Source organism: Saccopteryx leptura, chromosome 6, assembly GCF_036850995.1.
Source record: "Saccopteryx leptura isolate mSacLep1 chromosome 6, mSacLep1_pri_phased_curated, whole genome shotgun sequence".
In the NCBI taxonomy this organism is placed as follows: Eukaryota; Metazoa; Chordata; class Mammalia; order Chiroptera; family Emballonuridae; genus Saccopteryx; species Saccopteryx leptura.
The window spans coordinates 161493000-161519638 of record NC_089508.1 but is presented as its reverse complement, the minus strand read 5'-3'; the positions used below and the strand labels follow the sequence as shown (position 1 = coordinate 161519638).

At 42.2% G+C, this 26639-nt stretch overlaps 1 non-coding gene and 1 pseudogene across 1 annotated transcript; both read right to left on the bottom strand.

The window, feature by feature from the left end:
• Nucleotides 1–2231: 2231 nt before the first annotated feature.
• Nucleotides 2232–18633, bottom strand: LOC136376517 (U2 small nuclear ribonucleoprotein auxiliary factor 35 kDa subunit-related protein 2 pseudogene; annotated as a pseudogene).
• LOC136377869 (small nucleolar RNA SNORA74) lies at nucleotides 14613–14813 on the bottom strand. The gene has a single exon (XR_010746485.1). It is a non-coding gene; the product is annotated as a small nucleolar RNA SNORA74 (small nucleolar RNA).
• Nucleotides 18634–26639: the final 8006 nt, after the last annotated feature.

Sequence of the window (26639 nt, the reverse complement as noted above, 5' to 3'; positions counted from 1 at the left end):
AACATGGAGGATCCTAAGGTCACCAGCCTAAGCAAGGGGTTGCCAGCTTGAACTTGGGATCATAGACATGATCCCATGGTTGCTGGCTTGAGCAAGGGGTCACTGGCTCAGCTGGAGCCCGCGAGTCAAGGCACATATGAGAAAGCAATCACTGAACAACTAAAGAGCCGCAACAAAGAATTGATCCTTCTTAGCTCTCCCTTCCTGTCTGTCCCTATATGTTCCACTGTCCCTTTCAACTGTTCATATTTTTTGTCTATTCATCTATTGGGTAATTGAGCTTTTACTTTTTTTTTTTTTTTTAATTTTTTATTTATTCATTTTAGAGAGGAGAGACAGAGAGAGAGAAGGGGGAGGAGCTGGAAGCATCAACTCCCATATGTGCCTTGACCAGGCAAGCCCAGGGTTTCGAACCGGCAACCTCAACATTTCCAGGTTGACACTTTATCCACTGCGCCATCACAGGTCAGGCGAGCTTTTACTTTTTAAAAAAATTTCCATTGAGAAGTATTAACTTGTTGCTCTACTTAGTTGAACACTCATTGGTTGCTTCTCCTATGTGCCTGACCAGGGATTGAACCCATGACCCTGGCATGCCAGGACAACACTCTAGGTCACTGAGCAACCCAGAGAGGATCAGCTTTTACTTTTTCTTATCTTTCTCCTTTCCTGTCTCTCTCGCTCAATCTCTCCCCCCCCCAAAAACCAAAACAATAAACAAAAAAAACCACCTAAAAAACAAAACTGCATTATCAAGACAACATTCTAACTTACTAAGCTACCCAGCCAGGGCCTCCACATAATCTTTAACCACCCCGTTTTATTCTTTCTGCACTGTTTTCACATGGGGTAAGGCTAGTTTTCCTTTGACTCATAATTTTGCACAATATTACCAGTTTCCAAATGCATGATAGAATCAATTTGCCCAGTTCTAAAAATACTCCTGTTCTTTTTATTCAATTAAAAAACCCCTTTTCTTTATAATTATTTTTGTTTGGATTTAAGACATGGTATAGCTTACCATTTAAAAATCTCATTTGTCAGTATTTTAATATTTTCTTCATATGTAACTTATGTCTCAAGTATCCCAAGTTGTATCTTCCTTCCAGTTTATCTTCAAACTGATTGCCAGTTCAATTAACTATTTTCAGTTGACACTCAAATTTAGCAGGTATGCATCAGTATATGTGAAACTAAGAAGGGAACCAAACTTCATTGCCATCCTCTAAAAAAGGAAATCCTTGAGGAATTTAATAAGTGATAAACCCGATCATAGGGCAAGAAAGGGGTGGGATTTGTGTGACCCATTCAAACCGTCCAGAGAATCATTTTATTAAATTTTTTTTATTGATTGATTTTACCAAGAGAGGAAGGGAGATGTGGGGAGGGAGAGGCAGAGAAACATCGAACTGTTCCTGTATGTGTCTGACCGAGGATTGAACTGGCAACCTTTACACTTTAGGATGTTTTAACCAACCGAACCATCTGGCCAGGGCCTGCCAGAGGGACATTTCACAAAATCTGAGACTCATGGGTATGTGATTCATAGATACTATGTATGAGAGGAAGAATGAAGTAGATGGGGACTCATTTTCAAGGCTAAAGAGTATGTATATGTTCTGTGTATGTTAAGAGCAAAAGAAATGATCTTCAAGCAGGAGTGGCTAAGATGTCAATGGCCTAAAAAAAGGCATTTGGCATTTGTGTTTTTTTTTTTCATTTATAGCACAGGATTCTTTAATAGTGTAAAAGTTAAAATCGAATCACAAGAGGGATATAGGTGAAAAAATTGATAGATCCACACTATGCAGTGAGTAAAAATAACATTAAGAACACAGCTTGAAGAAATATGACAATGTTTTGTGTGAAAAAAAAAGCACACTCGACTGCAGCCATATATGGTTTTGTGTAAAAAATGTATACACACCCATAAAACAAAAATAGACTAAAGTAATGCTCCAGTGTTAACTGGTTATCTTTAAGGGTTAGGATTACAAGTAATATTTATAGATATTTACACATTTTAGGTTTTCTAAAACAGGCACATAAAAATGATCAGAGTAAGTTTTTTTAAATTTTTTAAAAATTGTATATTTATTAGGTTGAAACTAGTTAAGTATTTTTAAATAGAGTTCCAGATGACATAAGGTTCTGCCAGACCTGCTAATATTTCAACTCAGAACCCTCTTATCCAGGTATGTAATGACCATAATAAATAAGGTATGCAATCATTTGAAAACAAGACAGATTTATTTGTTTTGGGGACTATGAATAGTTCTGTCCCTACTACCTGATCTCCTCCCGCCATGACTCCTGGACCTAGAGGGGCTCCGACTTCGGCTCCGGCTTCCACTTCGGCTCCTGCTCTGGCTGGGCCGGCCCCTGCTGCGGTCCCTTTTTCTTTCTCTACTTCGAGAAGTGTGCCTCTCATGACTTTTTGCCATGTGTTTGTGAGATTTCTTCCCCCTGTGGCTACTCTTCCTTCTCCTCTCCGTTTCCCCATTCCGTTTGTAGGAGCGAGTCAGACTGGGGCTTCTCCTCCTCCTGCGTCTGCCGTGGTACTCGTCATGGTGTCCCATCCGCTCTCTCCTATCTGAGCTCTTCCCAAAGGAAGAGCCAGATCGGTCTGGAGAAAGGTAGATGTCCCTGTTAGCTTCCCAGAATTCATTGTTGGGATTTCTGAACACATGAAGAAAGTTGCAGTGCTTTCCTCTTGGGCATTGTTGTATTTCAAATAAGCCACAAATTGCCATTTTCCATCGGGTCACTGGGCAGAATTCGCACTGAAGCTGCCGTCCTGCATACCATCGTCCATTAAACAGAGAAAGGGCCGCCTGGCACTCTTCTTCCCATTGGTACTGAACATATACATTGCCCCTTAGGTGAGGTTCCAAGTTGCAACTGACCTTGAACTGGATCACCTTCCCCACATTCTTGAACTCAGGGAGCACATCCTCATAGAAGTCCAGAAACTGCTGGTAGGTCTCCTCTTCACTGTACTCCAGACTGGCATCGGGGTCGTAGTCGTCCCTTCTGCACTGCTCCATTCCAAACGTCGTAAACATGCTTCTGATAAGAAGGGTGGGGCTTGATGTTGGGAAATTGTGTTTGCGTGAACACCTATCTCCAAATCTGCAAGCTCCTGTTTTACTGTAGAATGGACAATTAGCTCGATCTTTCTCCATTATTCTTAAGTCCGTAGGTGGTTCTGGGTTTTGCCATGTGGCAACATTTTCCAGCTCATTTTCAGCCCGCTCCAGCATCTTCTGCACAGCCTCCTCTCTTTCTCTCTTCTCTTGTAGCTTCTGCTTCTCTTCTTCTTTCTCTTTCTTCTGCTGTTCTTCCCATTCTTCCTTTAACTTTCTCTCCTGTTCTGCTTGCCGTTTCCGAGCCGTCTCTTCTTTTTCCTTCTTTATTCTGAATTCTTCTTGTGCCTTCCACTCCCGCTGCAACCACTCCTCGTGTAATTTTTGCCTCTCTATCTCCAACAGCGTCTCTTCTTCTTCTTGTTCAACAACAGTTTCCTCCTCTGCCTCCTCCGTTTTCGGTGAGAATCCTGAGTCTCTCAATCTGGCGAGTTCCTGCCGACGTTTCTTTCGTTTCTCCTTCTTCAGGGCGGCCCTGTTTTTCTTGTGGCTTGGTTTCTCCGGAAGAATCACCGTGCCGGGCGCCGCCATCTTGTCCGCGCCACCACGCCCACCGGCATTTGTAATATGTATAAAGACACTAGAACAGACGTCTCAGTAGTCTCTGAAAGATAGTAGTCTGAAAGCAAAGTAAGTAGATATTTATGAGAATTCATTGAAAAGACCTGGGGGCACTATACATGAAAGCTCCAAACCAACCACTAGCTTTGGAACTGGATCCATTGAGCACCACAGTAATTCCTGAACCTACTACTAATTGTCTGATCTTGGGCAAATAACATGTACCTTGTAGGGCTGTTGAGAATACTAAGAGACTTATAGAATGGATTTATTAGCAGTTCTGGAACATAGTTAATATATAGTAAATGTCAATATTCCACATTGCCACATGTCCTGCAGTGTATTTACATAAATATCCTAAAATGACAAAACCATAGATTCAAAGATTATTCATTTTTAACAGCCCCAGAGTAAGTATGTTAAAATTATCCATTTAAATCTGGTTCTAGGTTTTATCCTGGTACCTATCTGTCAGTTATAATTTACACACAAAGATGTTTCACAAATTTTTCAAACTATGAAGACATAAAAAGTAACAAAAGCCCACACATATATTTTAGTTAACAGATGTCTCAAATTTGAACAAATCCTTTGCAAATCCATATTTTCATTTACTATTTTTGAAGCTAAATTAAGTTTCATAGTCATGGACTAGCCTATCTTTAAGGTTCACTAACACATGATTTGGAAATGACACCTTTGTCATGTTTTGTTTCAAAAATTAAAAAAAAACAACAACAGAAAACTAGTGCTCTCATTACTTTTACTTGGATATTATTGAAAAGCAGGATATTCCTATGGCCTTACTCTATTTAGGGTACAGTACGACACATAGATATTCATATTTACCAGCTGAGGCTCTTTATTTAGCTGTCAGGACAATTGAAGCTGCTTGGTTATATGGAAATGATACATAAACCTTTCAAAACTGGTGAATGCCTTTTCAAAGGACATTTACATGGCATCTGACTCTAGCTCAGTGGTAAAACGTGGTGCAATGACATACAGAGTGCATGTCCATTGCAAAAGTAGGGTTACAGTTGTTTGGAAAATAATGCAATAATTAATAAATAATAATACAACTATAAACTGTTTTATGTACTCAAAACTGTAAACCTACATTTGCCCATCCTATATAATGTGTTCAAGACAATCAGGGACCAAGAGGGCTTCTCTGCAGAAGTATAGTCTGAACTAAGATCTGAAAGGAGACAAAGTGGAGAAGGAAGATGGAACCAGAAAGAGAAACAGCATGTACGGAGACCTAGTCACAAAAGGATTATCAAAGACTGAAAGAAACCAGTGAGGCCAGAAGGGAATCTGAGGGTAGTAGATGAGGTGAGAGAGTTAAGGGCTAGATTGTGCAAGGACAGGCCACATTAAGGTAAGCAGGGTCTGTCTTGTTCATCACATATCCCCAATGTCTAGCATAGTTCAGTTGATAAAAGCTACAAAGGGGTATGAGTTAAATGACCAGCCTTTGGACAAGATGAATAATTAAGTTATTGCCTCTACTTTACCCATGGAGATATACAAATAAGAGAGGGATAAGGGATCTGAGAAATTTAATATGAAGAGTCCCCTTGGAGAAGCAGATTATGATTGGGTCCTACTATATACAGGTGAGAAATGGAAACCTCATGCAGAAAAAGGTAGAGTGCCACAGGAGTAGTAGTATAGGCTTGAACAGAACTTTAGATTCTATTCTGTGCTTTCCCTCTCCTGTTCATTGCCTCATGTCCATCACTGGCTGGGGTGGCCAGCATATTACAACCTTACTCAGTCCCTTGAGTTCTCTAGAGAATTACAATTGAAGGGAAGGAGAGGAAGTTCTACTTCCTGGCACTGTGGTAAAGCCATGATTCTAACTCAGAGGCTCTGTGCCTTGAGGGCATCTCCATTCTCCTTCAACTCATTAGGACGCTAGGGCCTTGGCTTGGCCACTCAGTTTTACCAGCAGCTGATAAGCTTGCCCTGGCTGGTTAGCTCAGTTGGTTAGAATATCATCCTGATATGCCAAGGTTGCAGGTTTGATCCCCAGTTAGGGCACATACATACAAGAATCAACCATAAAAAAATGGGACAACAAATTAATGTTTCTCTCTCTTTCTCTGTCTCTTAAAAAATTATTTTTTCAATAAAAAACAACAACAGGCTCAATCACTATTCTAGATGAAAGAGAATAAACAAAGACAACAGGATAAAATGTGTTGAATATTAAATATGGAATGTTATAGAATATATGGAGCAATGAACTAGATAGATCCTGATTAGCATACATATACATTTCATTGCTCTATCATTTGACAGGGCCTAGAAGAAACACCTCAGTATCAAGAACACATTTAGCACCCAGATCTTAGTTTCTTAATAACATTAAATAAAGGAACCATGTCCCCCTCAATAAATGGTTGACTCTGGAACTGGGACAGGAAAGATACAAGATGAGCCTGGAGCATTTTATAGTGCCATAAAGTGAGAAGACCTTAAAACCAACAATAACCCCACAACGATGGGGGCATATTGAAGGAACATAGGAGCCAACTGAAAGAGCTCCTAAAGGTCAAAGCTGGAACAACCTGAACAAAATATAGTAGTATTGGATTACTTCCCCAAGTATACAGTAAATATCCATGAGTGCACAATGATATAAATAAGTTGAATGGGGCAGAAAAGATTAATTTCTGAAAAATTCTAAGTATGTTACTTAGAACACATTCCACCTTTAAGGAGAGCAAAACTCCCCTCTCCTTAAGTGTGGGCAGACACAGTGACTTTCACTGCCAGGAGTACAGTACTGGATGGAGGGGAGGAATTTTTACAATGGACAAACCTGGCAATTAAGACCTCAACCCTGGTTGGTTGGCTCAGTGGTAGAGCGTCGGCCTGGTGTGCAGAAGTCCCGGGTTCGATTCCCGGCCAGGGCACACAGGAGAAGTGCCCATCTGCTTCTCCACCCCTCCCCCTCTCCTTCCTCTCTGTCTCTCTCTTCCCCTCCCACAGCCCAGGCTCCACTGGAGCAAAGATGGCCTGGGCGCTGGGGATGGCTCCTTGGCCTCTGCCCCAGGTGCTAGAGTGGCTCTGGTCGCAACAGAGCGACGCCCCGGAGGGGCAGAGCATCACCCCCTGGTGGGCATGCCGGGTGGATCCTGGTCCGGTGCAAGCGAGAGTCTGTCTGTCTCTCCCCGTTTCCAGCTTCAGAAAAATACAGAAGAAAAAAAAAATAGCAATAAAAAAATTTTTATTCTTATTTATTGATTGATTATAGAGAGAGGGGAAGGAAGGGAGAGAGCGGGACAATCACTGACCTGTTCCTATATGTGCCCTGACCAGAGACCAAAACCACAACTTTTGTGTATCAGGACGATGCTCTACCAACTGAGATATCCAGCCAAGGCAAGAAAGATGTTTTTAAGCAGACATTCTAAATATTATAGTTGCCTGGTTAATTCAGTGAAATGGCTTCCCAAGAGAATATTGACAGGCCCATTAACTGGAACTATTTATAAGGTCCCAATTAAACAGCAAGATTAACAGGAGTCACTGTCACTTTTTAAAGTTCTTAATTAGTTGCTCTTTTTTTTTTTTCTTTATTTTTTCAATTGTGGGGACCAGGAGGACCAGGAATCATGTGATGGGAAAACCAGCCAAGAGGTGGCGTAATCTGTCCAACACCACCCGGAGACAGCGGGTAAAAGGTAGGGATCTCAGGAGCGGGAGGATGTCTGGACATGCCTTGTTTGGAGTTGACATCTGATGGGATGTGTGACGGGTGTGATCCCAGAGAAAAGTGCTCGTCGCTGTACGTGATGAGGGGCGTGAGAGGATGAACGGCATGGGATGGCTGAACCACTGGCACTTTATTGGACTTTTTGGTTTAAAATAGCAAAGACCCTCGTGCAGACATTCTAATCCAGGGGAGGGAAGGCGGCAGGATTTCCACACAGCCGCCGGAGGGCGGGGCCAGGGAAGGCTAATTAGTTGCTCTTACCAGGTTGTTTTCCTGCATGTGAATTCCTAGGCACCGAGCCTCATTATAGTGTCCCTCTGGAGCCTGCAGAATTTATTCCTCTGGGATTGTTTTCCTGATTAAAATTTGAGATGTAATCCAGTTTTTCCTCTTAATATGACACAGGTCTGCGGCCTGAAACTTGAGCAGAGCGACAAAGAGAGACGTGTTTACTACTGCTACCTATGGCAGGAGGTGGCAACTTTGTTATTTACAGACTGGTAAACCTGACAGTCCAATTTTAGTTTCCATTGCAGAATGGGAAAGATGATATGGAAAGAGAAGGAATGAATTAAAATGTACTTTGAAATGTTTAACTTCATCTTCTTAGACTCATCAGAAAATTAAAAAAAAAAAAATCAAATCAACAGGTGACTAACTTATCAAATAGGAAATCCCATTAAATTACCTTAATGTGCATGATTAAGTGATTGAAACCTCTTAGGGTAATAAATACAGGCACAAATACCAAATAAATTATGTTTTCAAGTAGCAACATAGGGGTCTCTCTCTCTGCATCTGGGAAGCATTACCATGGCCAAGAAAGAAATCTGTATGCTCAGATGAACTGAGATCCTATTTTAAACCCTGGCTATTCATAATGTATAAATATTTCCTCTTTCTTTAGAAGCCATTTCTATTTCACTATCTGGGACTGAGGCTGTGCTCAGGCTCTGTTGGAAATTTAGACTGCTATTCTTTCTTAGGAGCTTTCCCTGAGAACTGACTGCCTGACCGGGCGGTGGTGCAGTGGATAGAGCATCAGACTGAAATGTGGAAGTCCCAGGTTCGAGACCCAGAGGTCACCAGCTTGAGCGAGGGCTCATCTGGTTTGAGCAAAAGCTCACCAGCTTGGCCCTGGCCGGTTGGCTAAGTGGTAGAGCGTTGGCCTGGTGTGCGGGAGTCCCAGGTTCGATTCCTGGCCAGGGCACACAGGAGAAGCGCCCATCTGCTTTTCCACCCCTCCCCCTCCCCCTCCCCCTCCCCTCTCTCTTCTCCTCCTGCAGCCAAGGCTCCATTGGAGCAAAGTTGGCCCAGGCACTGAGGATGGCTCTATGGCCTCTGCCTCAGGAGCTAGAATGGCTCTGATTGCGGCAGAGCATCGCCCCCTGGTGGGCATGCCGGGTGGATCCCGGTTGGGCACATGCAGGAAAGAGTCTGTCTGACTGCCTCCCCATTTCCAACTTCAGAAAAATACAAAAATCAAACAAACAAACAAAAAAAACCTCACCAGCTTGAGCCCGAGGTCGCTGGCTCAAGCAAGGGGTTACTTGGTATGCTGAAGGCCCGAGGTCAAGGCACATATGAGAAAGCAATCAATGAACAATTAAGGTGTTACAATGTGCAACGAAAACCCGTTCCTGTCTGTCTGTCCCTGTCTATCCCTCTCTCTGACTCTCTGCCTCTGTAAAAAAAAAGAACTTCCTGACCAGGCAGTGGTGCAGTGGATAGAGTGTCAGACTGGGACTCAGAGGACCCAGAGGACTCAGGTCTGAAACCCCGAGGTCACTGGCTTGAACAAAAGGGGTCACTCGCTCTGCTGTAGCCCCCACGGTCAAGGCACATATGGGAAATCAATCAATGAATAACTAAGGAGTGGCAATGAGAATTGATGTTTCTCATCTTTCCCTTCCTGCCTGCCTCTCTCTCTATGTCACAAAAAAAATAAAGAGAACCACTAAGATAAAACTAACCCATGCAAAAGTATACATAAACCCCAAACACAAGAAATAAGAACTATTCTGCCATTAAAGTCACCTTAGTGTTCTAAAAGACAAAGAGTTGAAGGGTGGATGGTAAAAGCTTGCTATAAAGAAAAGATATTGATAACATGGCATATTTCACATGTTGGTACTAGTCCTGAGCCTGTTACTAATGAGCTATCAAGTCTCAAGGCCTGAATTTCATTCTTTAGAACAGGAGTTGGTAAACTATAGCCTGCAGACGAATTCTGGCCTGCCATCTATTTTTGTAAGATCCTAGGTGGGTAGAAAAATTTCTGTTGTGACACTGATAATTTTATGAAATTCTAATTTCAGTGCATATAAAGTTTATTAGAATACAGTAATACTCACTTGTTGCCATGTTGTCTATGTCCTGCAATTGCAGAATTTAGTAGTTGCAATAGAGATTATGTGGTACACAAGCCTAAAATATTATCTGGTTATTTAAATGAAGTTTGCCAGCCCCTCCTCTAGATCAGTGTAAAATTAAACTTTCTGTATTAATGGAATTATTCTGAGCTGTCCAATATAGTAGTCACTAGATACAGAGATGGAGAAACTGATTTTATTTCATTTTTGTCAATTTAAATAGTCACCTGTATTTAATAGTAGAGCTCTAGGAAATGAGGGCTTAGTTGAAGTTTAGTTTTACACCTGAAAGAATTCGTCACATCAGTGTTTTTCCTTGCTCTCACACCATCACACTCTTAACAGTTCTGGCACCAGATACGTGGGGCTTTTTCCAAATCAAGTAAATTTGCATCACCAGCTGGGTTTCTTACAATTTAACTCAGTTCTGATACTATCTATACCTGAAGAAATTGTCATATACTATAGGTTAAGGCAGTGGTTCTCAACTTTTTGAAGTCGGGGCACATTTAAAATCCTACAATTGTAGGTACACTATATACAAATTTCTGAGAAATATGTTATAATAATTAAGTCAGATATTAAAGAAAAATATAGGCCCTGGCCGGTTGGCTCAGTGGTAGAGCGTCAGCCTGGCGTGCGGGAGTCCTGGGTTTGATTCCCAGCCAGGGCACACAAGAGAAGCGCCCATCTGCTTCTCCACCCCTCCGGCAGCCAGGGCTCCATTGGAACAAAAGTTCACCCGGGTGCTGAGGATGACTCTGTGGCCTCTGCCTCAGGCACTAGAATGGCTCTGATTGCAGCAGACCGACGCCCCAGATGGGCAGAACATCGCCCCCTGGTGGGCATGCCGTGGTAGATCCGGGTCGGGCGCATGCGGGAGTCTGTCTGTTACATTTTTTGAGTTATGCTTTTTAGAATTCGTAAAAAAAAGAGGGGTTAAAAAATAAAAATAGAACAAAAGTTATCTTTTTATATATATATAGATAGATAGATACATTCTTAGTAAGATTTAGTAAATTCGGCAGGTCCCAGTGCAAATGTGTTAAATTTTTTCATTCTTGTGTTTATGAGAAAAATGTGCCTGATGTGTCCTAGCGATTTCCTCAATGTTTGAGCATATATTTGAAAGGCAAACTCTCATTTCCTCATCAATACATTGAAGACTTCCTTTTTACTCTTAATCGTGTTGAAGATAGAAAACCCTAATTCACATAAATAGGATGTTGAAAATTGTAGTAAAATGTTCAAAGCTTTTTTAGATATTGCCACATATTGTTCTTTTATAGAAATCCATAAGGCTTCAAGAGACAATTCCTTATGTTTAATCATCAATCCACCATCAGTGGATATAGCTGCTAGTTCTTCTGTTAATGTTAAACCAAAATCACTTGAAGTTTCCATGAATGGGTTTCTAATCTAATAGTATTGTTCAGTGTTAAGTGATGGAAAAAAGGAACCAAATTTTTCTTCTAAACTTATTAAATGTTCAACTATTTTTATTTTTATTTTTGCATTTTTCCAAAGCTGGAAACGGGGAAACAGTCAGACAGACTCCCGCATGCGCCTGACCGGGATCCACCCGGCATGCCCACCAGGGGGTGATGCTCTGCCCCTCTGGGGTGTCGCTCTTTTGCATCCAGAGCCATTCTAGCACCTGAGGCAGAGGCCACAGAGCCATCCTCAGCGCCCAGGCCATCTTTGCTCCAATGGAGCCTTGGTTGCGGGAGGGGAAGAGAGAGACAGAGAGGAAGGAGAGGGGGAGGGGTGGAGAAGCAGATCGGCGCTTCTGTGTGCCCTGGCCGGGAATCGAACCCAGGACTCCTGCACGCCAGGCCGACACTCTACCACTGAGCCAACCAGCCAGGGCCTGTTCAACTATTATTGGAAGTGTTTCATTTATGCAAGTGTTATTTACCAATGGAAACATTTCCAAATGACCTTCAACAGCTTTCTTTTCCAAATCTGTAGTTTTCTCTGAAAGGCTTTCATTTTGTCAGTGGATGTGAGAATATTTTCTTCTTTCCCTTGCATGCTACTATTCAAAATATTGAGCTACTGAAATATATTAGCCAAATACTGTAACATGGCAATCCAAAATTGGCACAGAAGGAGGTTACAAAAATGTAACTGTTTCATCTCTTCAAAAAAATGCAAGAAGTTCTTGTTGTAGCTCGTGTACACAGGTAAGTACTTTTCCCTTTGACAGCCACCTCATCTCAGTGTATAAAAACAGCGGTCTGTGTTGTGAATCCATATCGATACAAAAGCTATTCGAATAAATGCGATTTGACAGATCTTGTTTTAATAAAGTTTACCACCTGAACAACTTGATCTAAAACTTCTCTTAATTTTTTCCCCAATGTTTTTGCCATCAAGGCCTCCTTATGAAGAAGGCAGTGAGTTACAACAACATTCTCATTTTGTTTTTTTTACAAAAAATGTAAGACCCTTAACACAGCCTACCATGGAAGAGGTGCCATCTGTACAAATGCCTACACATGACTTCTATGCTAACTGCCATTTATCAAGATAGTTATTCAAAATGTTAAAAACATCTTCATCTTTTGTGGACACACCTAATTCTTTGCAAAAAAGAAACCGATTTACTATTTATTTCATCTTCATTAATAAAACGAATGAATGCTAAGAGTTGCGCCGTGTTGGTAATGTCTGTTGACTCATCAACTTGCAATGCAAAATTTGAATACTGAAGCTTATTACTGCATACATTTCTCTCAATATCAGAAGACATTTCTATAATATGCCTGTGAACTGTATCATTGGACAGAGGAATTTTGCTTATTTTCATTGCTGCTTCATTTCCTAGCATTGCATGCAGGCAAAATAAGTGACTCACCTAAAGTATGAGCTTTCATAGTTTTTGCTATCAGTTCTGAGACTTGATAAGAAGCGATTTGAGCTTTATCAGAAACAATCATTACACTTTTAAAAGAATTTACTGCTTTTGTTTGCTGTTCAGACAATCTCTTGGAAAAACTTAGATTTATCTTATAAATTAGAGTGTATAGTTTTAAAATGTTTACTCAATTTACTAGGAAGCAATGATTCATTTGCCATTTTACATCCACATACTAAACATAGCAGTAAAGGATGATCTTCACTTCTGGTCCAAGTAAAACCAAAGCTTAAATAACTTTCATTCTATGAGAGTAAACCGTAATTTTGCTTTCTTACTTGCACTTAACTTTTGCTCACTTCCAGAATCGGATTCTTCAATATCACGCTTCTTTTTGAGAAATCTATCCATTTTATTTGGGTGTATTTATCTAAAAATAATATAATGTGTTAATAATAAATATAATAATGATGTGTTGACAGAAAGAGCCTTAACACAGCCTACCATGGAAGAGGTGCCATCTTCTGTAATGAAAATGGTATAATAGAGTAACTATATTTATTTTTATATCTGGGCACATGCTGTGAACCAGCACAGCTAAGCTAGTAATTCCAGGTCCCAAGTGGGAATGGTGCAGAATTAAGAAAATACAGGGAAGAAAATACAGGGTCGGGAGGGCCCTGTAACTGCTGCTGGCAAGAACAAAGCGCATCCAAAAACCACACCTTGCTTTATTTATAGGGCAAAGTGAGGCCATTAGCAAATCTTAACTTTACACCAAACAAAGCTGATAGAGGAAACTTGCCTCCAGTCTTTCCTGGGAACATGGAGGGTAGTGTAAACAATACAGCACCACAGCTTAACAACCTTTTGCAACCTAATCAGGCAAGTGAGGTGGGGGTTGGGCAGACTGTCAGCTTACAGCCAATTCCCCACACCTCTGTCCCCCAAAAATCTAAACTTCAAAAACTCTGTTGGTTTTTTGGTCCCCAACAGGCACATATTTCTCTGGAATACCATAGGGCACACCTGGAAATCTTCTAGGGCGCACCAGTGTGCCCTGGTGCATACTTTGAGAACCACTGGGTTAAGGACATATTCCTCAAGACTGTCCCCCAATCACCTCCAGTTGTTACTGTGCTTCTGACTGATAGGCTAAAAATTGGAGGTTCCCACAACCTCCTCCTCAGATTCAACTAATTTGCTAGAGTGGCTCAGACCTCAGGAAAACAGTTTACTATTTATCAATTTATTATAAAAGGATGATAAAAAATACAGATGAACATCCATATGGAAGAGAGGCACAGGACAAGGTATATGGGAAGGAGTACCAAGCTTCCATTCCCTCTCTGGGTGCATTATTCTCCCAGTACACCTCCACGTATCCACCAACCTGGAAGTCCTCTGAATCCCAAGCTACAGGTATTTTTATGGAAATAGAAATGATCAATTATCAATTCCATTTCCAGTCCCTCACCCCTCTCTGGAGAATGGGGGATGAGCCTGAAAATTCTAAGTTTCAGTGCTTGGTCTTTCTGGTGACCAGCCCCCATTGGAAGATATTCCTATCCCTAGGGATTCCATGGGATTTAGGAGCCCTGGTCAGGAACCAAAGTAAAAAACTGAATGTTAAATATAAGATGCTCTTAGTGCTCTTATGACTTGGGAAAGTACAAGGGTTTTAGGAGTTATATACCAGGAACCGGGGGCAGAGACCAATGTATTATTATTTCATACCACCCATCTGAACTGAAGCAAGTTAATTAGGACCTACATGACAAAAGAACTACATACATTACTTATTTTGGTGTCATATAGGGCTGCCTGTCAGACATCTGAGGTCCCAATGGAGGCAAGTTTCTCACTCAGGTGAAGGCACCTAGGATTCAGAGGAAAGGAATGACAGATTGTCCCCTACACGGATCCTTTTCTAACAGAAAAAAATTGTTTGCACCCAGACTAGGACCAACTCCACAGCAGGAGTTATTCCACTCTCAGAGGTGCAAAACACTGCCCAAAGGTACTCGACCACAACACCAAAACAGTGTTTATAGCCAGACCTCATTAAAGGCAGTGCTTACTCTTCCAACAATGTAACACCATCCAAGGTATCATACCAGCCTGGACAGCTGACAACTGTTGGATAATTCCTGAAACAGCTTTCTTATTTGCTTCAGATACCCAGGCACCCTAGGCAGGAGATATGGATACAGGTATCCCCATGAATTACACGTTGACTACAAAACAGATTTGGGAACACTGATTACAGACCCTGCTGCCAAATCTTCTAAATAAATAGGAAACAAGAATTCTTTTCCCATGCCTTCAGTTATTTTATCCAACATTCAGGGAGTTCCTGCCATGTACCAGGCACTGTGCTTGGGATCCAACAGTGAAGACAAGATATAGTATCTTTCCTTTATGAAATTTATAGTCTCCCTATAAATTCCCCAGATGGAATGATAAAGAAAATCTTAAAGATCCTACATGACTTTAGACCATAGCCATCAAAATCCCACTCAGGCTGAATATGTTGGGGGTAAATACAGGTGTTTTGCCTCCCGATGTTCCTGATGGGCACCAACTAATAAACAGTCCTGACACCTAGTCAATGCTGGTATGAATAGACATTTACCTGAAAACTCCATACAGACTGTCCACTTGCCTCTAATTTCCTCTCTTCAGGAGGGCCAAAGATGCCCTACTTTTAAGTCATCCTAAAAAGAGAAACATTTCACATTTAACCCCCTAGACTAAAACAGCAGTTCCTAAGGCTGCTTTTCTGTAGAGATGTAAAAAGAATGCTGCCTGCCACTTATATCATATTTTTTATATCCTCATAAATTATTTCCCATTATTTGCCTTTTTCTTCTTATGATTACAGTTAAAACTAACCATCCTCCAAGCCCTCTAAGTATCACTTGTCATAAGACCCCACATGTGGTCCTGGCCAGATAGCTCAGTTGGTCAGAGCATTGTCCAGAAACACAGAGGTTGCCGGTTCAATTCCCAGTCAGGGCACATACAGGAACAGATTGATGTTCCTATCTCTCTCTCTCTCCATCCTTCCTCCCTTACTGAAATCAATAAAAAAAAATTTTTTAAAAGAAAAGAGAAAAAAAAGATCCCCACATGTAACAAGCTATATATTCAGAACGAACATCTGAGGTGTTCAAACAAAGCACTCAACATTTAGCTAAAAGAATCCTTTTAAGGGGAAGCCAGTTGATAGAACAAAACTAGCTTTGATACATAACCCCCCCCACCCAGCCTCCCAACATCCTCACCAGTTCCTCCTATAGGAACTAAGATGTCGCTTTTCACAGAAGCAGCAACTAAGTCCATCCTATTGGAAAAACTCCAGCATCACCCTGAGTATTGAAGTGTTTGCCTAGAACTGAGAACCATCTCTTCTCAGAAAATTAGCATTCCAAAACAAAAATCACTAGCAAGAGGGCTCAAGATTTACTGTTCTAAAGAGGCAACAACTCTGTTCACTTCTGAAAATCATAAGAAACCAACACAAATACACTGTCAGCCTAAAGCAGAACTTAGTATGGTTGTAGCTAGGGCTAATGTCTAAAGCTCTTCAATCAATAGCTATTTTTATATTTTATTAATGAATTAGAGATGACTGCCCATAATTTTAAAGTAAATTCACAACATTTCCCTATAAACCATTCTCATAGATAAGTATAGCTATGAAATCCCTCTACAAAAGGAACATCCTGACTAGCTTTGTGTGGTGGAGAAGAAGCCATGATCTTTGATTTCAGTGAAATTAGCAAAAATCCATGGACTTCCTCCCTATATAAGGTCCCCTTTGAACACTTGGTAGGCACTCAAAAAATAAAAGGCTGATGCCTGTCTGGCGGTGGCCCAGTCAACCTGGGACACTGAGGTCCTAGGTTTGAAACACCTAAGTTGCAGGCTCAACATGATCCCAAGGTCGCTGGCTTAAGCAAGGGGTCACAACTGGTTTGAGCCTCCTTTCCCTCCTCCACATCAAGACAGATATGAGAAACAATCAGTGAACAGCTCAAGTGTTGCAACTACAACATGATGCTTCTCATCTCTTTCCATTCCCATCTCTCTCAATCTTTACTGCAAAAAATATAATAAAACTTAAAAAAATTTTAATTAAAAATAAATAAATAAAAGCCTGACTTTTCTCCTCTACTTATACATCCCTTCATGGATGGCTTGATTATCTTTGTTTTGTGATTCAAGTAACTCCATACTAGCCAAACCTGTTGAACCAGAACCAATCAGAAAGGTCTGGATATTTAGGTTTCTCCCTGCAAAGTCATACTCTTTCAGATTTAACCTGAATGAATAAGCAATTATGCTGGCATCCTGGTATAGTTAACAACAGAGTTGGCATGAACCAGGCCCAGAATGCCAACCAGCTACCAGCTGCTGTTCTCCCAGCAGTGTAACACTTGCCTAGGTACAAGGCAACCTAGGCAGCTGCCTACAGCTGGGGCCAAAGGTAAGTGAATGGTGTTGCACTCACCAGATGCTGCATCAGTCCAAAGTCCACAACTGCAATCAAAGCGCTCCAGGTTAGAGTCAGACAACAGTTAGTGAACACATGTGATGTTCAATCAAGAAGACCCTTGCCCTCAAAATCTTATAACAGTGAGGACTGAGCCAGCAGGCAATAAAAATAATTTACCCTGGTTAGCATAATTTTCACGTTATTGTTACTTATGCCCCACAGAAGTTCAACAGGAGCAAATAGTCTGGTCAATAAGTGTCAGGAAGCTTAACAGCCAAGAAACAGCTGACAAGTAACATAAGAGTCTCTACTTCAGTCTCATTTGTAAAATCTTAATGTTATGTTATTAACAGTACTCTGTATACAAGGTGGTTAGGCTTAAATGGAATATATGTTATGCCCATAGGGTAATATCTGGTATAGAATGGCACTCAGTAAACATGTACTGTTATCAGGAGCTACATTCCAGGCAAGGATAGATGATGGACATAAGTAAGTAGAAAGGAAAAGTTACTCTGGGAGAGCAATGGACAGTGAAAATTGGAAAGGCTAGTTAAAATTATGGGTATGCAACATAATTAAATGACAAGATAACCTGGACATGTTTTCTTTGAATATATGTACCCTGATTTATTGATGTCACCTCATTAAAATTAATAAAAATTTATTAATAAAAAAAATTAGATTGAGGAGGGCCTCAATTATGGGATCTCTTTAAGAATAACTACAAAAGCAGCAATTTAGAAAAATACTGGGTTCAGTAATGGATGAGAAAGGAACTTGAGACAAGCTGTCATTCTTGCAAAGATCTTGACTATTGGTTGAAAACAACCAAAATGTTTGCAATAGTGTTAATAAACATTCCTACCCACTCACCCTTATAATTTACCTTCCTATATAAGGTATCTAAGGTACCTTTATATAAGGTATCTAAGACCGTATTTCCCAGCCATCTCTAATTTCACTTCTAACTGCCTCCAAATAATTTGGAGGAACCTAAAAATAGCCTGCCCCTCTGAGGAGCTTAAGTTGAAGGAACTCACGGAACTCCACCGAACACGTGTTTGTCGCAACCCTTCCCAAGTCCCTGGCCCTAGTGCCTGGGGGGGGGGGGGGCGAGGCTCTTTGCGACCAGTTCTAGGTGACTCTCCAGGGACAAGAGGGATGGCAGAAAACGGGCCAACTCTAGGGCTACGATCTCCCAGTGTCTCTTCAAGATTCCCTCCAAACCCGGGCTCAGGAGAAGACGAACCTCAAATTCGTCCCGTGCATTAAAAGACACCTGCCCAACATCTGCCTCTTGTCCCGGGCTGGTAAACCTCCAAGGTCTCTCCCCCACTTTGTCTTTACTCACACGCACGTGTCAGGAACTCGTCCGGGACACTCCAGTCCCACCGGAGGCCGCAGGGGAAAGGGCAGCGGCGAGCTGACTGCAGCCCCGCCCCGGGGTGGCTACTGGGCGGGCCCAGTGGGCGGAGCTTTTGGGACCCGCCCAGGAAAGGCCAAGTTGGAAAAATGCGTAGTATAGGTGAGCATGCTTCTTATAGGAGTCAGACCTCAGAAGAGAAACGGTTGGAATCTTAACGAGTTGCTAAAGAGAAAACCTGGTATGTCCTATTGCGGACAGGCTTCCTGCCTACCCATTCCAGTCGCCTCCGGAAGGTCGGTTCTCACACTTGTGACGCTTTTCGGTTCCTTGTAGGATCAGCCCACGTTTTTTCTATCCGCCACGCAGATCTTCTTTCTGGCTTTCACCAGCAGTTTTCTCACTCGGATAATGGAGTGTCCACTTACAAAGGTCACCTTGGTTTTCAGAATTTCTCCAGGAGGTTTTCGGGTAGATTATGTCTATCACCACTACAGCATAATAACCCTATGGGACTACGTCCGTGGTGCCTGCTATGGGATCCTTAGCTGAACTGCAGCACTGGCTTTCTCTGCCAGACTTGCACCTTGGCACAATTAGAGAGGTCACATCCTCGCTTTGGACAGATTGCTCACCAAATTACCAGCATTTCTTTTGAACACTGAAACTTCCTTCCCCCTCAAGATGAAGTCAATAGGATTCTGTCCTGCTGAACAGCTGGTGAGGCCAGGGTCCAGAGGGGCAAGGCTCAGCAGCAGTAATTCCTAAATCCATTTCTTAAATTCTAGAGCAGGGGTCCATGCGTCCCCCACCGCACTTCCAGAAGGGGCACCTCTTTCATTGGTGGTCAGTGAGAGGAGCATAGTTTCCATTGAAATACTGGTCAGTTTGTTGATTTAAATTTACTTGTTCTTTATTTTAAATATTGTATTTGTTCCCGTTTTGTTTTTTTTACTTTAAAATAAGATATGTGCAGTGTGCATAGGGATTTGTTCACAGTTTTTTTTTATAGTCCAGCCCTCCAACGGTCTGAGGGACAGTGAACTGGCTCCCTGTGTAAAAAGTTTGGGGACCCCTGTTCTAGAGCCTCTGCCTTCCTCCGCCCCCAGCATTCTACTGGCTCTGCTGATCAATTGTATCTGGCACCTTTGCCTGGCAAGCCCCTGGGAATCAGCCACTGTCCTTGGCATCTGCCAACATGTTTTACTATCTTTCCTCAGCTCTTTTCATAATGAAAAAAAAAAGTATTTTCTGTGCATCCAGACCTCTGCTGAGAAAGCCCAGAACCCTAAATTGATTCTAGCAAGAGACCCTAGGGCAGAAGGCCAGAGAGCCACTGGAGAAATGGCAAGCACAAATCCTCTCCAGTTTTGATGAAGTTGGACACAGTCTGTGGTTGGAAAAAGGCTTACATAAATACAGTAATTAAAAAAGTCATGTGGGCTGTGCTGGCCTGGTAGGCAGGGGCTCTGCTTTGCAGTTAAATAGGAATGTGGCTGAAGACTGCTGCCAGAATCAATGCCCGCATCCGGCTGTCACAGTGTGTTCATAAAGGAGTGTTATGAGAGCTATAAAATCAGGCAGATTGGGTGCGTAATTGTTCTGTGGAGCTCTGCAAAAGGAGAAATTGCACTGGCATCTCATATATTTTGCTTTCTCTTCTTCCAAACACACAAAATGGAGATGACAGAGCTACCCTGAGGATTCATGAAAAAGAAAGATGAGGCCCTGGCCAGTTGGCTCAGTGGTAGAGCATCGGCCCAGCGTGTGGAAGTCCTGGGTTCAATTACTGGCCAGGAGCCTGACCTGTGGTGGCACAGTGGATAAAGCGTCGACCTGGAATGCTGACGTCGCCGGTTCAAAACCCTGGGCTTGCCTGGTCAAGGCACATATGGGAGTTGATGCTTCCTGCTCCTCCCCCTGTTCTCTCTCTCTCTCTCTCTCTCTCTCCTCTCTCTCTAATAAAAATGAATAAATAAAATCTAAAAAAAAGAAGTAAATAAATTACTGGCAGGGCACACAGGAGAAGTGCCCATCTGCTTCTCCACCCTTCCCCCTCTCCTTCTTCTCTCTCTCTCTCTCTTCCCCTCCCACAGCCAAGGCTCCATGGGAGAGCAGTTGGCCCAGGCACTGAGGATGGCTCCATGATCTCCACCTCAGGTGCTAGGATGGTTCTGGTTGCAGCAGAGCAACGCCCCAGATGGGCCGAGCATCACCCCCTGGTGAGCATGCCAGGTGGATCCCGGTCAGGCGCATGCAGGAGTCTGTCTGTCTGCCGCCCCCCTGCTTCTCACTTTGGAAAAATACAAAAAAAGAAAAAGAAAGATGAGAATTGTATGAATGTATGCATGTGTGCTTTCAGAGAAGATACAGGAAGTAATTGAGGCTAGGGAAATACTAAGGCCTGTTGGGAGGGAGGGACCAATGACCTGTTGACTACTGGATTCACAGATTAGTCCAGGTAGAAGGCAGGATTGTGCAGAGGGAAGGCCAGCCATTATGAGTATGGCTGAGTGGTGGGCCATGTTCTCATGTTAAATTGAAAAGATGGATACAGGCCCCAGCCAGATAGCTCAGTTGGTGAGCACATCTTCTGGATACACCAAGGTTGTGGGTTGAATCCCTGATGATGGAATACATGAGTCAACCAGTGAATGCATAAATAAGTGAAACAGCAAATCAATGTTTTTCTTCTCTCTAAAATCAATCAATAAATAAAAAGATGTGGCCCTGGTCAGATGGCTCAGTGGTAGGGCATCAGCCTGGTGTGTGGAAGTCCTGGGTTCAATTCCCAGCCAGGGCACACAGAAGAGGTGACCATCTGCTTCTTCACCCTTCTCCCTCTCCTTTCTATCTCTCTCTTCCCTCCAACAGCTAAGGCTAAATTGGAGCAAAGTTAGCCCAATTTAGTTAGTGCTATGGATGGCTCCATGGCCTCCGCTTCAGGTGCTCCTGTTGCAACAGAGCAATGCCCCAGATGGGCTGAGCATTGCCCCCTAGTGGGCTTTCCAGGTGGATCCTGGTGGGGCACATGCCTGAGTCTGTCTCTCTGCCTCCCCGCATCTTACTTTAGAAAAAAAAAAAGATGCATACCTTTTTAAGATATAGGCCATTCAGTGTCCATTGTTCTTTGGAGGGAAACATATATTTTGGTTTCTTAATTTCCTAGATTAAAAATCTTTCATATTCAACCTTCTTAACCTCCATCCTTTTAAATTCTGAATTCATTTTAGTGAGTTGATTTATGTGGTCTTTTACCTTGTAATTATCAACTACTTTTCTACTTTTTCACTTGTTTCTTTCTTCTTCTTTTTTTTTTTTTTCCTTTAGAGGCAGGGGGAGGAGAGAGATGAGAAGCATCAACTCGTAGTTGCTTCACTTTAGTTGTTTATTGATTGCTTCTCAAACATGCCTTGCTCGGGAGGCTCAAACCAGCAGACTTGGGGTGATGTCAATGATCCCATGCTCAAGCTGGTGAGTCTTTGCTCTAGCCCTCGACCTCGGGGTTTCAAACCAAGGCCCTCAGTGTCCTGGGCCAATGCTCAATCTACTGAGCCACCACTGGTCAGGTTTTTGTTTCCTATTCTTACAAAGAGAAAATTGTTATGAATAATAACAAAAAAGAAAAAGAAAAAGTCCCAGAAAACAATTCAGCCAGATGAGAGGCAAAGGATTAGGGTAGGTCCATTACTTCTGAGTGTGACCTCATAATTGAAAAGCTAGTCCCAAGGGATACTAGGTCCCCAACCTGCTTGCCTGCCTTTCCCTTTCTCCATCTATCCTCTGCTTGCTTCCCTCTTGATGCCTTTTGCCCCTAAGACTGTTCTTTTCCTCTTCTCCCTGGACAGGAACCACCGGTAGAGAAATATTTAATCATTTGTTCAGTCAGTCGATCAATCACAAATTATTAAACATCTACCTACAATTTGCCAGACCCCATTCAGGCACTGCAGATAAAGTCAGAGCAATAGAGATTCTTGGCTGACTAAGGTTTACAAAGTAGTGGGGAAGAAAGACAAGTATAGGTACCTCTGACATATGTGATGTGGCAGCTAACATAGCCTGGGGAGTCAGGGAGAGTACTAGAGAAGGCAGTATACGCTCTGGCTGATTCTAAGGGCTTAGAGTACAAGAGAGATTTCTTCACCATCCCTGTCCTCCTCCTGTTGCTGCTCTGTAATAGCTATCCCAATTAGAGTAGGACTCTGCAGTTGTCCCTATTATTTCTCAAAAATATAGTTGGATTGGCAATGATATAGAAAACTTAGCCTGGCCTGTGGTGGCGCAGTGGATAGAACATCGACCTGGAATGCTGAGGTCACTGGTTCAAAATCCTCGGTTTGCCTGGTCAAGGCACATATGAGAAGTACTTCTCACTCCTTCTGACTCCTCTTTCTGTAAAATCAATAAATAAATTCTTAAAAAAATTTAAAAAAACCCAAAACTTCAAATCCTCATACACTGCTGGTGGGAATGTAAAATGATGTAGACACTTTGGAAAATAGTCTGGTAGTTCCTGAAATGATAGACTTACTTTATGACTCAGCAATTCCATTCCTGGGTGTGTACCCCCAAAATGAAAATATATGTCCACACAAAAACTTGTACACAGATGTTCGTAGTAGCATTATTCCTAATAACTGAAAGATCAAAAGAACCCAAATATTTAATTATTGTTACTTGACGAATGGAAAAACAGATATGGTATATCCATACGATAGAATATTATTTGGCCTTAAAAAGGAATGAATGGCCCTGGCCAGATAGCTTAGTTGGTTAGAGCATCATCTGGAAGCACAGAGGTTGCCAGTTCAGTTCTTGGTTAGGGCACATTCAGGAACAGATCAGTGTTTGTGGCTCTCTCTCTTTCTCCTTCTCTCTCTCTAAAATCAATAAAAATAAACGTTAAAAAAAAGAATGAATGCCCCTGGCTGGGTATCTCAATTGGTTAGAGCAGTGGTCCCCAACCCCTGGGGCCATGGACCGGTACCGGTTCGTGGGCCATTTGGTACCAGTCCGCAGAGAAAGAATAAATAACTTACATTATTTCCGTTTTATTTATATTTAAGTTGAAACGATGTTTTATTTTTAAAAAATGACCATCCGTCTAAGACTCACTCTTGACGCTTGTCTCATGATATATTTATCCGTCCCACCCTAAAGGCCGGTCCGTGAAAATATTTTCTGACATTAAATCGATCCGTGGCCCAAAAAAGGTTGGGGGGCCACTGGGTTAGAGCATGGTCCCCATATGCCAAGGTTGTGGGTTTGATTCCCTGTCAGGGCACATAAAAGAATCAACCAATACCTGACCTGTGGTGGCACAGTGGATAAAACATCGACCTGGAAATGCTGAGGTCGCTGGTTCGAAACCCTGGGCTTTCCTGGTCAAGGCACATATGGGAGTTGATGCTTCCTGCTCCTCCCCCCCTTCTCTCTCTCCTCTCTCTTTCTCCCCCCCCTCTCCTTTCTAAAAAATGAATAAATAAAAAAAAAAAAGAATCAACCAATGAATGTATAAATAAGTGGAACATCAGATCAATGTTTCTCTCTCTCTTTCTCCCTTCTCTTTCTCTAAAATCAATAAATAAAAAGTTTTTAAAAAAGGATGAATAAAAAAAAGGAATGTCTATCTGTCCCTGTCTGTCCCTCTCTCTGACTCTCTCTGCTCTGCCACACACACACACAAAAAAAACAAAACAAAACTTGAAAACATTACATTTAATTAAAGAAGTCAGACCACACGTTGTTTGATGCCATTCATATAAAAGTCTAGATTAGGAATATATATAGAAACAGATAGTAAAATGAGGGTTGCTTAGGTCTGGGGGTTGTGGAGGTGGGGTTATAGATAAAGGTTATGAGGTTTCTTTTTAAAGTGATGGTTACACATATCTGTGAATACAATAAAAACCACTGAATAGAATACTTTAAGTGGGTGGTATGTTACTTAATCTCAATAAAGCTGTTAAAACAACAATGAAAAGCATACTTGAGGACCTGAAAGATCTGCAATTCTAATTCAAATGTGGCTTGCATGGTCATTGACAATTTTAAGGACTAGAGTGAACTTTTTATTCTGGGTCCTATGTCCTCTCAGAGTTACTTCCTCAGTATGCAGAGAAACAATGTATTTGTGTGGGCATAAAGAGATGCAAAGGGCTAGATTGTGCATTCCCATACTTCCCCTCCCTCATAATGATTGACTCCATCATAATGATTTGGTTCAACATTTATGTGTACCTACTGTATTAAAGATATATGGACCTGAAAAAGCCAGAGTCTCTTCATTTATTCCAATGGTTGAAATAAAATATTAATATAGTGTTCTCCATATAAACAAATAAAGCTCTTTAGAAGATAGACAGTGTGGCCCTGGCTGTGTGGCTCAGTGGATAGAGCATTGTCCCAGCACGCCAAGGTTGCGGGCTCTATCCCTGGTCAGGGCACATACAAGAAACAACTGATGAGTACATAACTAAGTGGAAAATGGGTAGATGCTTCTCTCTCTCTCTCTCTCAAATCAATGGAAAAAAATTTTTTAAAGAAAAAAGATGACATCAGCTACAGCAAAACCAATTCCCAGGTCTTCTTCTTCTTCTCCTTTTTTTTTTTTTTTTAAAGATTTTATTTATTCAGTTTAGAGAAGAGAGAGAGAGAGAAGGGAGAGAGAAGGGAGAGAGAAGGGAGAGAGAAGGGGGGAGGAGCAGGAAGCATCAACTCCCATATGTGCCTTGACCAGGCAAGCCCAGGGCTTCAAACCAGCGACCTCAGTGTTCCAGGTCAACGCTTTATCCACTGCGCCACCAAAAGCCAGGTCAAGTCTTCTTGATGATGAGCAAGTTCCAAGACTTGACTCCTCCTCACATACCTCCAATCACCCCTTCATTTGTTTTCTAGACTCAATTACTCTATTTCTATACCTCTCATTTCCTCACCACCCCTACTCCCACAGTGACCCAAATTGGCCCCCAAATACTGATATGATTTGCGGGAAGTTCATTTGCTAAACACTTGGGACATTACAGAGGGGATTTCACTTTTCACTTCGGGTTCAAATATAGAATGTAATTTTAAAAGGACAGTGGCGAGAGGCTATATTTATTTTAATTTTTTTAATTTTCTTAAAATTTTTATTATTATTTTTTTTTACAGAGACAGAGAGAGGGATAGACAGGGACAGACAGGAACGGAGAGAGATAAGAAGCATCAATCATTAGTTTTTCATTGCGTGTTGCGACACCTTTGTTGTTCATTGATTGCTTTCTCATATGTGCCTTGACCGCAGGCCTTCAGCAGACCAAGTAACCCCTTGCTGGAGCCAGCGACCCTGGGTTCAAGCTGGTGGGCTTATTCCCTCAAACCAGATGAGCCTGCACTCAAGCTGGCAACCTCGGGGTCTCGAACCCGGGTCCTCTGCATCGCAGTCTGACACTCTATCCACTGCACCACCACCTAGTCAGGCGAGAGGCTATATTTATTTATGTTGTGTGTTTGTGCTGTTTAATCTTACTGTCTCTCATTCTCTTCCTGGCTATCTCTCTTCTTCCTTGATTGTTTTAAAAATAAATGTTGGCACCCTGGGGGGATAGCTTGGGTGGTTCGGGCATTGTACCAAAGTGCAGAGGTTGCCAGTTCGATCCTCAGTTAAGGCATATACAGAAATAGATCGATGTTCTTGTCTCTCTCTCTCTAAAATCAATTTCTTAAAAATGTTGGCTTTTTAATCTTTTTTGTTTGTTTGTTTGTTTGTTGTATTTTTCTGAAGCTGGAAACGGGGAGAGACAGACAGACACACTTCCGCATGCGCCCGACCGGGATCCACCCGGCGGCACGCCCACCAGGGGGCGATGCTCTGCCCCTCGGGGGCGTCGTTCTGCCCCGACCAGAGCCACTCTAGCGCCTGGGAAGGAGAGGGGGAGGGGTGGAGAAGCAGATGGGCGCCTCTCCTGTGTGCCCTGGCCAGGAATCGAACCCGGGACTTCCGCACGCCAGGCCGACGCTCTACCACTGAGCCTACCAGCCAGGGCCGGCTTTTTTTTTTTTTTTTTTTTGCATTTTTCTGAAGCTGGAAACAGGGAGAGACAGTCAGACAGACTCCCG